Here is a 13,845-nt window from a genome sequence, read left to right as displayed (position 1 = left end):
ACTGCCAGAGTCCAGACTGGTGCTGTACTCTTGCGCCTTCTGTCTCCAGTAGTGGTAGTCCCTCTCGGACAGTTTCTGTCCTCTGCTGGTGTCCTTCGCCACGAAGTGCACCGTCTGATGCTGCACAAACAACAGGCTCTTGATGTGAAAACCACACACAAGAAGGGCCGGTGACAAAATTGCCTGATAATGAGGGAATTCAAAACATTCTTGTGAATTTATTTTTCAATGTGGCGAGGCGTCCATTTAAGCAACCCATAATCACCAAGATAAAAGCAAGGTAGAAATAATATAGAAAATTGAAGGACGCTTAAGCTTCGCCTTCGAGAGTCCAACGCGATAAGATTTTCGGACCTCGTTCGTATCGCCGTCTTTTGCTCCTCAGCCTCACAACAAAAATATTTCTCATCCTTCTTCCTCTTTTTCCTCCTCGGTCAAAGTGCGCCACTCGGACCAGGTGGAAGAAGCCGCAATCGCTTAGCCATCGCTACAACAGGTGCTGACATAATTGTCAGTGATTCAAAACCTGCCATACGTAACTTCTCGCTTGGCATAATATGAAATACTGCCAGAAACATCATCGCGGTATCAGACTCGACACAGAGAGAACTCGTAATGAACACCTGCCCTCTCAAAGAACCGAGGCAATGAGGCTGCGCATCAACACGCTCGAGGTTTTGTCGGTCGAGCGGTGAGGCCTAATGCCGAGGAACTTGAATTGGAAGGAATTGTTCCCATACAGCGACCTCACATAAAACTTTCAAGGAAAGTATACCCACCACCACACAAATCACAAACAAGACAGCAAAAAAATTGTTTGGAGGAAACTACAAACGAACTCCTTCCCCAACCCTGCGGATTACTCACACATATTTCCGGACAGCATAAGCTCATCATGCACTAAGTGCCGAGAGCAAGCAGACCTTAACCATATCTTGTGGGATTGCTCAGAGGACCCGCCTCGCAAGGCTCTCATAGAAGCTTCCTCACTTGAATCCTGAGAGGCGGTGCTGCGTAACGTGCCGTAAACCGCGCTGAAGAAGTCGCCGCAAGCCACCAGCTAACGGCCACTTGGCTCTTCCACTAAGACCCAGTAACACTACTCTCGACAATAAAGTTCTCTCTCTCTCTCATGACACACCCCTCCTTTTTGTATTTTGTTCATGCAGGGTGAAATTTGACTGCTGCCTTGATTTTAACCACCAATCTCATGACCTCCATTTGGTTATTTCTTCCCGCTTAAAGTCTGTAGTCAGTTTCTTTCTCCGCTGTCCTTAAACCCCAATACTTTGAAGACAATAGATAGATGCATAAGGCTTTGAATAGGGTGGCGCTTTGCGCTAGCTGTTGCGGCCGCGCCGTAGGATCGAATAAATTTTACAGTGAGCGCCGCATCGTAGGTAAGCAAAGCGGAAATGTTCTTTGCTACTCGACTAAATAATGCTTCCGTAATTAGTTTGTTTCTAATGAAGTACCTAAACACTAGCTGGCAATCATAATGCAATGCATATATTAGGTCCACGTTTTTTCGGAGAGAAGCAATGCGGTTCTGTAGCGGAGTGGTTGCGTGCTCGCCTCGCACTGCGAAGGAACCGTATTTGACTCCGCAGGATTCGGCAAAACTGTTATTGTGTCTTTACTTTCTTTTGATTTTCGCGTTACAACCACAAGGCCGACACCAGCTTTTCCGTGACATGGGGAACTTAACGTTAGCGAGTTAAGAACTGCAGCACCTGGAATGCAAGCATGGAAACTGCTTGGAAGTCTTCTCAGGAAAGCTACCGATAGGGTCATTCAGGCTGCCTCTAGAAACGTATTAGTGGCGCCAAATCATTGGAATCGTAAGTGATTCCTAATGTCTGGCCACCGTAGCACATTTATCGAAATGTCGCAGGCACAAACATTTCTCGTTGCATTCACGTGGCGAGAACGGATCTCTAAATTTGCTCAGTTCCTCACAGACACGTGGTTCATATACGTCATGCAATACTGAACCGCCCGCCAAGCCTGCTTTCTCACATCTCAGCATCGCAAATAAAAATACTCGGCCCAAATCAGGGATTAAAGCACTGTAAGACATACAGTACCCGAAGAAAAAAGGCATTAATATTGAAGAAACTTACTTCAAAAGTTGTGCTTGATAACGCAACGACCACCTTTCATCATTATTGTCGATACCGCAGAATCCATTTTCTGTGGCTCTAATAAGATTGTGTAGAATTCTTGCGTAGCCTTCTTCCACATAGCCCAACGTAATATCAGGCCGTTCCTGTTCCTCAACCTCACAATTTAAAAATCTGGCGCTCAAGGCAGTGAACCGCGCATCGCATGAGCGCACTGCACAAATTTGGGCCCACTTAAGCTCCGCCTTTAACGGTATGACGTAGCAGGGTCAATGGCTTCCATCTAAGGCTCCCATAGCTGATCCTCGCTCACCTACATGCACTCTTTTTTTGCTCGGTTAAAAAGTGGTGTCCTACAATTGCTGCTTCTGTAATCTCAAACATGCTCATTAGCATGCATTCGTAAACTACCACATTATATGAAAGACCACAAGACAAAGGCAAGAAGCCCCGTTTCAACCGATCCGTAGACTATAAACAGAATAGCACCCTTTCGATACCTATAACTCCACCGTCCTCAAAGTGTGCATTGAGGAACTCATGCACCCTTTTGTGGTGTGCAGCAAGTTGAACTGGACTCATTAAAACAATGCCTCAGAACCTCAAGGCACCCTTTCAGAAGAGTGTGAATAACGAACATACACCTTTAAGGATTTTGTTTACAGTGTACGGACGTGCCGGCGTGGACTAGGAGTAGCGGGTCGCACGTGGGTTTGAGCGCGCCTTGTTCATTTCTCCTCTCACCCTAATCTCAAAGGAGTTAGGTGGGTTGGCAGCTCCTGTCACACTTTATATGACATGTGATCCGATAATGTCACATGAATTTCACCACCGCCAGATGGCTATCACTTTGTAGACGCATGCTCCCGCTCACAACGCCTGCAAAGCCATTCCGGCTTTTTCGGAGAAAGTGGGCTTCAAAGCTGTCGCATTAACGGATCTCGCACTGTTCATTCCAGGCTATCTATCGCATGTGAGCAACGAAACCAATTATAGTACAAACCTAGAAAAAAACTCAGTCTTTGTTGGTTGTACTCGACGTTTCTCGGTTCAGTCGTCGTTTATTTCAGCATGGTTGGGAAACACCCCTGACATTAAATACTGCCACTTTGACTGAAAGTATCCGGTGAGGTTAGGAACTGCGTTTTTACCTCAGCAGGCACAAGAAAAAGAAAATGATTTCATATAACTTTCATAACCGCACGATCATTCTGTACTTGTGGGTGTGATTGAAGATTGTGAGGTACATTGGACACCTGAATACTGAGCAGCGTTACATTTGTTGCGTTAATACGTGTTTGTTTCCAAGTTCCAAGGCAGGTGTAGGAGAAATTTCAGTGAACATGTTGATCACCTAATTATAATAACAATATTTTCTCCGAGAACAAAGCTTCCAGGAACAATAAATGGGCAGAACATTAAGTGCGCCAGCATTGCTGTGTTTAGCGATACACCCCTTCATCGACAGTTTAGGAGCCGACCTCAGAGGCCAGGCATGTATCTATTAGCCAGGAGCAGCACCAACATCAGTTTTCCCTGCAGTATTTTTAGTTGTGCTTAATCTGGGAGTAATATGCTCCAGTTGGGCGCTGAAACGCGTAGGGAAAAATACTGATCAATCACTGACGCCAAATCTCAACACCGACACCGTTCAGCTATGTAGGCAAGGCTTCTTATAGAGGCAGATACCGAATTGGTGCATTTATTAAGGGGTTATCGAAATGCTGTTTGTTGTCTTGAGGTTCACGTCTCCATATACAACGTTGCTGAACCAGCGCTGGTCAATAAAATCGTCAAGAAAAACAACCCGACATGGACAGAAACAGCCATGGATGTTTCGCTTTATGTAAAAAGGTGTGAAAGCACTACTTGGCAAGGTATAAGCAGCTCATCGATTCGGTGCTTCGCTTGATAAGAAGGGACCTTGTCATCCTAGCATAACAACAGTCAAACGACATAAAAAAATACGTTATGCGCAGCGGATTCAAACCGAGCAAATTCTCGTGGGAAAGTGCATACGGAACCACGCAAATGTAGCTGCAACCAACCTATCTTGCGTGTCTCAGTGGTAAGCTCTGCACAGTGCATCATTGCAACCCCTTTGACCTTTGATTGGAAGTGTGGCTATAAGCAAAGCCCATATTGACACGTAAAACAAAACTGTCTCCACCGGGAATTGAAATACTATCATCCGGTCCCCAGCCAACGCGAATTACTACGCTGGGCTCGTGAGAAACAGATCGCAATTCTCCTTGTCTAGAGTGAGGTTGATAGTAGCGATGACAACCTCAATATTATCTAATATGAAAAATACTTAAATGTGACGGTAGTAGAAGGGAAGGTTCCTAAAATGACGCAGCTTTCACGTACATGCTTCGTCCTCTTCAAAGCTCGCCAGCCCATTTTGAAGCAAGCGGCCAGAATGAACCACACATAGGCGATCGCATTCAGCGGGGGAGGTAGGCAGCGTCTCATGGCGAAGTCCATGACAAGCTCGTACCGCTGGAACTTCCAGATGACGTCAGATTCGGGTGTCACTTCCGCCGCGGTATTACTGCAGAAAGGGCAGGAAGGAGGAACCGGCAGACAATGCACCGATTGCATGAAAGCGCCAAATGGTAAAAGAAATATATTACGGCCACACGTTTATAAATGTTGGTTCATGCACGAATGCAGGTGCTCTGAATATTTTGCACCTCAACTCGCTCAACATGGAAGGATGCGTATAATTTTGAAACTACCACAGCATACAAAAAGGACTAACATTGAGTGGTCACTTTCGAGCACTGGTAAACAAACTTTGTTGAAAACTGCGAGATAATCTTGTATAGACAAAACAAAAAAAAACAAGCGAAATAAGCAAATGAAAAACACAGACAGAGTAATATTCAGGAACGCCCAATGAAGTGATTGCACCTGTAAAAGCACTCTTAACGTTAACAGGAATATTGTGAGCGAGGCTTAGTCGTACTGAATGAGAAAAAAAGACTGTTTGGTAGAACACTTCTCTCCGTTTCGATGCATCCTTAGTGCATGTCCCGGGCGTCTTGATCGAACACCAAGTGATCACTCTAAACTATATTTGTTCTCATCTAGGTTTTACAGATACTGCAACTTACGAGCTAACCGGATCAAAGCTGTCTGGTTTCTTTCTTGGTAGCTCAGGCTGCATCAACTTTTAAACCACGTACAAAATCTGAGCATTGGGCTGGACAAATTAACACACGCTGTATCTTCGTTAAATAACAAACCGTGCAAAATATGTTCCAGAGATGCCCTTGCCTAATTGAAATGCGAAACTACTAAATAATAATAAATATGAGTACCGGCAACAAGTCTCTAATCATCATTCGATATATTTATTATATAGAAAATAAGCCAACAGCAATCGAAACGGAAGCGTAGGGGAATGTTTTTCTTTTATGCGGATTATTATTCGAAAGTTAACAGTGTCATGGTTTCATTGTTGAAATATAATATATTTTACAGCAGAGTAAAATATAACCACATGTTCCCAGTGCGCTGCCAACCCACCACCGGAGAATGTCTCATACTTAAAGTCGTGGGTTGGGCCAGTGTATACGCGTTTTTTTTTCTACATTATAGTCATGTATCTTTAAGCCATGGCTTTATGTACGGTTAAACTATTTTAGTTAACACCAGAAATTTTAGAAATTCTACTTTTCCTGTCCGTTAGCCTCCCCTTGGTTTTGGCAATTGCTGGTTTCATATGCAGCTGGTCACTAGCCCCCTTCTCTGTCATGGTCTGCTTAATCATTCAGAATATGCGTTATGTAAACCGTAAGTGCTTGCCGTCTTGATTAGAACATTGATTGCACAACGTGCTATATAAATGGGTGTTGATTGGAACCTATCGGGGAAACTAGCGCCTATTTTAGCCAATCGAAGCACGTGATTCCATTGCTGATCAGCTTTTGTGAAATATACTGCAATCGCAATTCTGCCAACAGAAACAGTCTTTGAGGCCTATGCTACCGGCTGTACTTAGTGACGCTTTTGTGAAAATATTAAGCGGATGGAATATGCTAGCGAGTGCAACATTATAGAATTAAACCGGCAATACGTGTTTCGTGCCAAGTAGTGGATTTGAGAGTATAGAATTCGCGTAAAGAGAGAGCGCAATATCTGCAACTTTAAGTTTTACTCAATTCTTAACCAACGCACTAGCAATACTGTGGAGTGGTCAGCTGAACGCAAATGAGTACTTCGTGTCATCGTATTCTGTGAGCCCCGACAAGTCTCTGTTTTTATTGAATCGAGACGAATTCCGACTAAGGTTGACACGTACGTTTCACTTTAAAGGACGATTCACTGGCCAATGTGAAGTATTTAATCCTGGAGACTTACGCTGGTGGTGCCTATCTTTGCCAATGTTGTGACTGCTCAAGGTGCAATCTGAAGTGCCCACACAGTCGCAAGAAAGTACAGAAAATGTTTGCCTTCTCATAACTGACCGATCCCACCGACCGATCTGCGCATGCGCCGGTTTTTCGGAAGTTGCACCACCGCCATCCGTTGTAGTCGGCTGTCGGGTGGTCAGCGCGCGCACATACGACTGCCCTATTGCAATCTCCGCTCCACGGGAACTTGACGCATATTTTCCATACCTCACTGCCGAGAAAAATTTGTTGTCATTATTTCATAAATTTACACTGACTGTTACATGCAGTGCAAGTGTTATAAGGACCTTAATTTTTTTAACCAGTAGTCTCGTTTTGTTGTGAAGAGCTCGGAAATAATCGGGGCTGCGTACAAAAAATGGTATCATGGTAATTTGTGGTTCTGGTAATTGATGGTTGATTAGTGTGTGATATGGCGAGATAAAGTAATCATTGTAATTAATAATTTAAAGAAAAGGAAATATGAATGAATCGGATAAAGGGGGTTCAACGGTTTAAAAATGCTCAGAATAATAAGCCGATGCATGATGATGCTAATAGAAATTTTTGATTATGTAACTGATCAAATAAGTGAAGTAATTGAAAAATGAGAAAGTGGAAAATGCGGTTTCAAAGGTGTCAAAATGCTCGTAATGGAAAGCCAATGCTTGATCCCCTAATAAAGAAAATTTCAACTGTGTAATTGACCAAATAATTGAAATAACAAAAAAGGTCAAAATAATTGGGCTTCAAAGGTGCTAAACTGTATAGAACGAAAAGTCAGTGCTTGATATACTAATCATAAAAATTTAAAGGGTGAAAATGACCAATTATGTATACGAAATGAAGGCAAAACTGAAAAATTATGAAGAGGGGTCAAATACACTTAATGAAAGGTAAATGCTTGATTATGATAATGAAAAATTAGTTTACAAGGGACCAACAAAAAAATTCGATCAGTGTATGAAATGAAAAAGTGCTTCTAACGATGTGAAACTAATTTTGACACCTTTGAACACCTTTTTCTAATAACACAATAGTTGCAATCATTTCAGTTATTTTATTTGATCAATTACACACTCTAAATTTTCTTATTAAGCACTGCCTAGCGCTCACTTTTCATTCCAGGCATTTTGACACTTTTGAACCCCCTTTTATGGATTTTCACTTTTTCAAATATTTCATGTAATTAACTTAGTACACTTTTTAAATTTTCCTAATTAGTATTATCACACGTTGGCTTTTCATTCTGAACATTTTGACACCTTTGAGCCCCCTTTTTCTAAATCTTTAAATTAAAAATTTTTAAGTTACTTAGTTGATTAATTACACACTTTAAGTTCTTCCTTACAATCAAGCATTGGCTTTTTGGTCTCCAAATCTTAGCACCTTTGAATCCCGGTTGGTTCTCTCCAATTTTTCACTTTTTCAATTGTTGAAAAATGATTTGATCAATTGCAAATTAGATTTTTGTTAATTCGCATGAACAAGCAATTCCCAGGCAGCACCAGCCATCGGCCCAATATTGGGGATTGATTGGTGATTACTGGCCCACAACTGGCCCTATGGTGCCAATGACCTACCAATAATGTGCAGCCGTGCAATAACATAATCATTATTGGCCCAGTGAACTTCACCCATATCCGTTATTGGCATTCTACCGGCTAAACGCGGTCAATAATGCCCATGCATATTGAACAGCTTGCCATTATTGTATACACAATGAGACAACCTGGTCATTATTGGCCAACCAGCTACAATGGTTTGCCAATAGCTTCCACACCATGATATAACCTGGTAAATATTGTCCGGTCAGTCACAACGGCTTCTCAACATTGAATTTATCTAGGCATACAGTATTCAATAATGTCCAACCAACTTCGGCGGCTTCCTAATATTGTAATATCTTGGTTTCTACTGGTCGATATTGTCTAATGAGCCTTGATGGCTGTCCAGCTTTGCACATATCATGGCATAGGTTGGGCAATATTGTTCTGCCAATATGGCTGTCTTTTGAACATTGAATATATATTGGCATGCATTGGTCAATATTGTTCTGACAGTCATGCTGGCATGCCAACAATGTATACAGATCGGCTTTTAATGGTCAATATTGTTTGATGGACTGTGATGGCTAACCAGCATTGGACATATCATGGCATAGCTTGGTTAATATTGTCCGGCCATCATGGTTGTCTTGTTAACATTGAATATATCTTGGCATGCATTGGTCAATATTGCCCCACCAGCTTTGGTGGCATCCCAACATTGCATATATCTTGGTTTATAGTGGTCAATATTGTGTAATGAGCTTTGATGGCTCGCCAGCATTGCACATATAATGGCATAAATTGGTTAATATTGTCCGGCCATTATGGTTGTCCTGTCAGCTATAAATAAATCTTGGCATATATTGGTCAATAGTTACCCGCCTGTCATGGCGGCCTGTCAACAATGTATACATATTGCATTATATTGTTCAATATTGTTCGATGGACTGTGATGGCTAGCCAGCATTGCATCCTAATGGCATAGGTTGGGCAATATTGTTCTGCGAATATGGATGGCTTGTCAACATGAAATATATCTTGATGTAGATTGGTCAATATTGTCCCATCAGATTTGGTGACATTCCAATATTGTATATATCGTGGTTTCTAGTAGTCAGTATTGTCTAACGAGCTTTGATGGCTGGTCACCATTGAACATTTCAGGCTGCGACGGCGCTAAAAAATCAGTAGGAGCAGCTGTGACCAACAAAGACAATTTTCAATGTGCATGTATCCAAATATAACTGTTTTTGAACTAATTTCGTCACAACTAAATTTTTTGCTGGCCCGGACATCAGTTTACGTTCAACTGTAGAAGATGTTTATATGCCATACGTAATTTGGGCCACCATATATATAATGTTTTTTGGGATTAATGTACAGATTGTCTTAAAATTGTTTGACTGAGCCGACCACACAAAATGCACAGAAGCGCCTATCACGGAAAATGTAGCTTCGAAAGCTCGAAAACATAACTTCGAAAGCTCAGCGAGTTTCTCGGACTTCCGAAGTTTAACCGTTGGTTCCTGCCATATACAGCACACATTCTTCTACCTCTTACCGACATGCTAAAGACCGCAAAGGCACCATCCGCATCATTGGTGTGGACACCCGAAGCAGACGCCGCCTTCGTAGACGCAAAGAATGCCTTAGAAAACGCAACCCTAATTGTGCATCCCCTCAACGACGCGCCGCTGAAGTTGATCACCGACGCCTCCTCCCATGCCGTTGGTGCAGAACTACAGCAACTCCAGGAGAACTTGTGGTGTCCACTTGGTCTCTTTTCACAGAAGTTGAAGTCAGCAGAAACTCGGTACAGCACATCCGACCGCGAACGCCTCGCTGTCTATTTTGGTATTTGGCATTTTCGCCATCTTCTCGAAGGCACCGTGTTCCACGTGCTGACAGATCAGAAACCATTGACGTTTGCTTTCCGTGGAAAGCACAGCACTTACACGTCCCATCAAATCAGAATTCACAGTTGACCTCCGATATATCGAAGGCGGCTGCAGACACCCTGTCGCGTGTCGATGCGCTTTCTGCTAGTGCTGTGGATTTTGAGACCATCGCAGAGGCACAATGCACAGAGAATGAACTTCGTGACCTGCGTGCCGAATCCACATCTCTGTCATTTCTGAGGTGCCACTGCCATTCTCCTCTGGTACAATAGTTTTTGACATGTCTACTGGATGTGCCCGTCCATTTCTACTATCCTCGCACCATCGTCAAATCTTTGGCAAGCTACACGACTCGAGTCATCCTGGCGTTCGTGCTACTCAGCGCCTCATCACCTCCCGTTTTGTGTGGCCCGGCACCAACGCTGACGTGCGCCGTTGGGCTTGTGAGTGTCAGCGCTGCCAACGTGCAAAGACTACGCGACACATCAAGTCGCCTTAAACTAATAAGTAAGGAAAATAACGAGCCGGATTGACGCCCGGCTCCACCGTACTCGCAATACGGTTGGAATTTTTGTGGGGGCATAGGTCGTCCCATGGGCGCTCCGCCTACTGCAACCCATCCGGCCACCTGACTCACGATTTGACCATGTTCACATCGACATTGTCGGTGCGTTGGCTTCATCCCGTGGCAAACGCTACATCTTTACCTGCATCTACCGCTACATGCACTGGCCTGAAGCGTTTTCGGCCTACGATATTACGGCACTGTCCGTAGCGTCTGTTTTCGTAGCCGGTTGGATCTCTCGTTTCTCTGCCCCAGCATGGTAACAACCGACCACGGCAGACAGTTTCAAAGTGATCTCTTCAGAGCGTTTACGAGCATTCTCGGCATCCGCCACATTCACACAACTGCATACCATCTGTTTGCGAATGGCGTGGTTGAAAGGCTCCATCGGCAGTCGAAGGCCGCCTTGATTGCCCGCGATGCCCGAACATAATGGGTCGACAACATCTCGGTAGTCCTCCTCTATATTAGGTCGGCGATAAAGGAATACCTAGGGTGCACTGCTGCCCAAATGGCCTACGGCACCATTCTACGTCTACCTGGTGAATTCTTCGCCCCACCTGCAGCACCCACCCTCTCGCTTCCCGCCGACGTCGAGCAACTTCGGTCGCTCTTTGAGCGCTTGGGACCATTACCACCTCGACGGCCCTCCACTTTCGACGTTTTAGTAAGCAAGCACCTGGCTTCCTGAGCTCACGTTTTCGTCCGCCGTGAAGGTATCCGACCTTCCCTCATCGCGCCGTACGACGGCCCGTCCAAAGTAATACAGTGTGGATGAAAGACTCACTGTGTCTGTGAATGGCCGCAAGGATGTGGTTGCAATCGACCATGTAAAACCAGCGTACATGGCGAAATCGTGTGTTTCTGTTTTACTCCCCACGAGTCCGCCGCCCGATTCTTCGGCTCCCTCCATTGAGTGCCCCGTGAGAAAACAAGTGTCCTGGACTTCAGCTCTGCAACAGCGACCTTCGCGTCTGCGTGGGGTGGGGGGGGGGGAGCTCTGTAGAGGCTCGGATTCCGCGCGCAATCGCCGCCGTTGTTTACCTCTCTGCTGTCAGCGGATGTTAGGTCCGCAGGCTAGCAGCGCCACCCTCCTCGGCAGGCACGGAGGGCGCACGTGATGCAGGGTGATATAAAATCTCAGTTTGCAAGGCTGCCCGACTGCGCTTCGGTCTCATTCACGTTTCGCTCCTTTCTCACAAATGCCCGTCTGTCTATAGCGGACGCTTTCGCGCCCCTATAGTATGTATGTATGTATGTATGTATGTATGTATGTATGTATGTATGTATGTATGTATGTATGTATGTATGTATGTATGTATGTATGTATGTATGTATGTATGTATGTATGTATGTATGTATGTATGTATGTATGTATGTATGTATGTATGTATGTATGTATGTATGTATGTATGTATGTATGTATGTATGTATGTATGTATGTATGTATGTATGTATGTATGTATGTATGTATGTATGTATGTATGTATGTATGTATGTATGTGGGCACACACGCATTGGAATTGTCTTACTGGATACTTTAAAAGGAGGAGATACCTGTAGTGATTACCAAGGACCAAGCCTATACTACCTTCTGCTCATAGGTTGCAAAGAATTCTCCGTAAAGATTAACTCATAATAAGCATATAACAGCCATAAGAACACCACATCATTAACTTGAATATCGGGGCTTCACATAACCCCTCAAGGAAGCTAAAATGTCATTTTAAACATTTCTCTAAGAGAAATAGAACAAGGCCGCACTTTCTCAAGCGACAACCCTTTAACTGGCAAGACCAGATAGAGCTAAACTATATTTTTTTTCATGGTTTGTATTCGTTTTTATTAGTCTTAATGTAAATTTAAAAAAATGGGGTGGCGCAGTGGTTACGGCGCTCGACTACTGTTCCCAAGGACGCGGGATCGAATCCCGGCCTCGGCGGCAGCTTTTCGATGGAGGCGAGAAGCATGGCGCCCGTGTGCTGTGCGATCTCAGTGCACGTTAAAGAACCCCAGGTGGTAGAAATTTCCGGAATCCTCCACTACGGCGTCTCTCATAGCCTGAGTTGCTTTGGGACGTTAAAACCCTCAAACCAAACCAAACCAAACCAAACCAAAAAAATGCGAATGCGCTTGAACAAGTATTTCAAAAAATACAGAATGTCAACAAGTTTGTTGATCTGCCAAGATAAGGAGCACGAAGTGGCAAACTGACATGCGTCAGTCATGTCCTATTTGAGGTGGTACTGACGATAACAGTTGCCGCTTTTCAGGCACAAAAAGACGTCACATTTGGTGCACTTGAAACCTGACACACCTTTATGGCAGAAAGCACAGCGCCCTCTCACCTGCTGTGTTGACTGCGACTTCCATAAAACAGCGTTGCTTTCATGGGTACAAGAAAATAATCATGTTACTTTTTGGGAAAAGAAAACAAAAATATGAAGCGATGAAAATCTACCATACCGCGCTGTTCATTTCACATTTATATGAAAACGAGTACTCAGATTCCGCCATAAACCATCGCTACAAAATAAAAACAAAAGTGACCTTGAGCAGCTCACATACAAGCGGCAACGCAGAGCTAGTTCTAAACAAAGTTTTTTGTGTACCTTTACGTGTCCTGTATCCCGTTAAACGAATTGTGGATATAAAAACAAACAGCCGACTGCACATCATTGACGGTAAATTTTTATCTTATTCTGGCAGCTCAAAAATATTGTAGACTATATATTTTCTCCTGCACTGCCGCTTATGTTGTGAAATAGGTCATACTATTCTGCAAGATCCACATTTAGAGACGCCTCTGCAAAGAAAAAAAATTGTCGCCATCCTTACCCTCGAATATCAACTCCTGCTGAGGCCAGAACTCTGCCAACGTGGCGCGCGCGCGAAGAAGAAGACGACTTCACTTTGAGGTTGAACACGGTCTTTACGGGCCGTCTGTTGACGACTCATACAAATGTATTTCAGAGCCTACTTCTAAAATGGCAAAAATTTAAATAAATACGCTTTATATTTTAGGGAGAGGCGTTTTGTGGCGGCCTATAGTGGGTCAACAATATCGTTGATCTGCTGGTTAAAAGGCTAAGCAGCTCCTCGGCCGATATTGTGGACGGGTGGGTAGCTAGTTGTTTTGGGTCAGGTTAGGCTCATCATTTTAAATATATTGATATAGAGTGACACGGTATTTTGCAAGCATAAGTTAAAGGCAATGTTTAGTGCATTTTTGGATTTTTATTTCGCTTTTACTCATAAATTAGCCGTAAAGAGGCTCACACAGAACAAAATCAACACTTAGATGCAGAT

General features: G+C 43.7%; 1 non-coding gene across 1 annotated transcript; it reads left to right on the top strand.

Annotated features, from left to right (window-relative positions):
* The first annotated feature begins 10,461 nt into the window (after positions 1-10,461).
* Positions 10,462-10,618, top strand: LOC146188083 (U12 minor spliceosomal RNA). The gene has a single exon (XR_014707730.1). It is a non-coding gene; the product is annotated as a U12 minor spliceosomal RNA (small nuclear RNA).
* Positions 10,619-13,845: the final 3,227 nt, after the last annotated feature.

The sequence above is a fragment of the Amblyomma maculatum genome, chromosome 5 (genome assembly GCF_055883805.1).
Source record: "Amblyomma maculatum isolate TAMU_Amacu chromosome 5, ASM5588380v1, whole genome shotgun sequence".
Lineage (NCBI taxonomy): Eukaryota > Metazoa > Arthropoda > Arachnida > Ixodida > Ixodidae > Amblyomma > Amblyomma maculatum.
The sequence above is the reverse complement of the archived record's forward strand: the minus strand, read 5'-3'. Positions and strand labels throughout refer to the sequence as shown.